Source organism: Hippocampus bargibanti, linkage group LG14 (assembly GCF_051943395.1).
Source record: "Hippocampus bargibanti isolate YZ-2025 linkage group LG14, ASM5194339v1, whole genome shotgun sequence".
NCBI lineage: Eukaryota > Metazoa > Chordata > Actinopteri > Syngnathiformes > Syngnathidae > Hippocampus > Hippocampus bargibanti.
In genome coordinates, this window is record NC_142747.1 from 8,201,907 (window position 1) to 8,204,777 (window position 2,871).

Genomic DNA, 2,871 nt, shown 5'->3' on the forward strand with positions numbered 1-2,871 from the left:
CCTCACTCGCTGACAGATTTCCACACCCTTTGCACATTTTTTTCTTCATCTGTAGCATTGCTCATCTTTGCTGAATGGCGAATTGTGCATCCCTCCGAGTAAGCCCCGTGGCAGATTGCATGCTGAAAGACAACCACCTCCTTCTTATCAGTCAATGGACGTTATTCTATCAGCAGCTAAGACTGAGAGGAAGGCTTAAGTTTTTAACAGTTATGAATAGGTGCTTTACTCGCTTCCTTTTCCTCCAACCTTTAGCCCTCGGGGGCAACTACTAAGGATGTCTGAAGCTAATAAAAACTTGGTGAAGAGTGGGCCTGAAGGTCATCATTGAGGTATGATGACTGCTCCAAAGAATTCTGACATGTTCTTAAATAATTTGATCAAATCGGACACAGGATTGCAATCATACAAAAGCACTGATTGTCCAGATCAGCCTCTGTTTATTGAACTTACCTTGTTCTCCGATGTTTCTTTGCTCAAAATATAAAAAAAGGTGATTGAAAGATCCCTAATGGAAATTGTCTGTATGGACAAATGTCAATCAGTCATTCACACGCAGCAGTAGGTGAAAGCTGGTGTCCAATAATCCACGACTACGTCATCCGCAATGAGAGAGCTTGCAGTTTACCTGTATAAAGCCACTTTTTGCGTGGACCTACCTTACCGAGTTGATTTATACTCATGCAATGTCAAAATGGCCTTCGACCACACAGATTTTAATGTCAATGAGGGAAGACGCTGTAGATGGCTTTGAGTCGGATGCCTTCCATCCCACTATGGCACAAGAACGACACAAATCTTTTGTTACGCCTAAATCCGAGCATATTCAAGGAAAATATACGAGAGAAAACTCCTGCCATGTCCCTGTAGACATGTTTAACTTGCAGTGGTCAAAATATAATCCAATATATTTTTGGTCCACAAAATATTGTTGCAGGGGAAATACCCTGTAACATCAAGCAAGATCGAAACAAAAGTAGCTAGCCTTTAGCCTAATTAATTATGCAACTGTTTGGTTTTTCTTTCTCTTCTTTGGCTTTTTTTGTATTGTGTATTGTGATGTGTATACATGGTGACAATTACTATAGAGTAGAATACTTTTGAGGTGGGGGCCAGGGGTGTGAATGTTTGTCTATTGATTACACTAAAACACAGACTGCGCAGCTGGCCTTGGCGGAGGTAGTTTGTAGTTTGAAGACATTTGTAGTCTTCAATTTCTAACCAGATATTTAAGATAGAACGACGCATAGTAATGGGACATGCAGTGATCCCCAGGATTCACCGAGATCATAAGTGATGGAGGAGGAACATAACATGGTGGAAAAACAACTGTAATTCTCCTGGTAGAACAGAGATTGTGCATGTCCAATCCTGAGGACTGTGTCATCTGTTTGAACTAGGAAATATCTTGAGGTGCCACATCCAAAACCGAGGCATCATAATTCCTTTGCAACGCTTCAATTTTTGTGATGAATTTATAGCAGAGTTAAATTTAGATCAGCAGGGAATATTTTCTTATGTTGCAAAGCGTGCCATCATCATAACAACCACTCTGCCTGCGTAGATGATTTATACCGGTGTTCACACCCACCATGACCGCGGCTCTGTGTCGACAGACATGCCAAAATGTCACTCCTCGCACCTATGTGCAAACTCTGGGCTTTGAAAAAAAGTTGTGTAATTGCTGTTTAATTTATTGGCTCAGAGTAAGTCAAAGGCATTGGCGATGCTCTACGAGCAGGCTTAAAATTGTTTCCGAAGAACAGGTTATTCAGATAATACGACGACAGAGGTTGCAGCAATAAATCGGCTATGTCGCGATGCGTTTTGTCATTAAATGAGAGAAAGTAATCAGGTTGTGTTGACAACTGGACTCCTCAGCCACTCCTCGGAGAACTAGTCTACTGCCGAACTTATAGCTCATTGATCTGACACAAATGAATAATCAGGACCTGGAGTGCAGCGTGGCTTAGCCCAGATATGTACAGAGTCCGACCCGGGGGCAAAATGCGACCTGTGTTCAATTTCCATCTGGCCCGCGGCCTCCGGGATAAAATCGATAACGTCTGTTCCCCATGAAGAATTAATACATTGCACAGTAGCACCGCTACCTGTGTGTGCTAGGTGCTGCCATCTAGAGGCTCAATTAGGAAGAGCAAAATAGAAAATGTGTAATTGACTAATAGAATGATTTTCTATTTTTTTCTTTTTTATGATGGCGACAATCAACAAAAGAACAATTACTGCTGTTCAACTGTTACAAAAAAGTTGATTAAAGTGTTACATTTTTAAAACACCAATTCTGGTCCTCTTTGCAAAATGTTTAGACACTCCTGCTTTTAGCTATTAAAAACTGACCATCGGAAATAAATACTTTTAAAATGTTCCTCCACACTTACATTTGCGAGAGTCAAGTTTTGCAATGGCATGACACACTTGCGTCGTTTGGATAATCTTGTCAACAACTCTCAAGTCGAGTCATGAAAACTCAAGGGAGCCGCTCTTGTCTGTATGGCTTTATTAGTGCCTCTGCGGTCATTGCCGCCGCTCTTTTAATGGAGCAACACTTAGAAGTGCGATGAAGTAACGCCGAGCCCATTAGTCTGATTCGCGGCATGGCACCAAGCCACTGGTGTGGAGTGATACTGGCAGCAGCTGGCCTGATACACTTTAGCCTGCATGCATCCAATCAGGAGATGTAATCATGCTATCTATTCTAACGCCTATGATGTACAGAAGAAATCATTACTAGGACCTCACAGGGATAATATTTCGGCTTCGTGTCATAATCTATGTCACATCCTGCTTAAGAATAGTACGCGATTTGTGAGGATCGGAATATGTGACCGGAATCAGGCGTCCCTTTGAAAT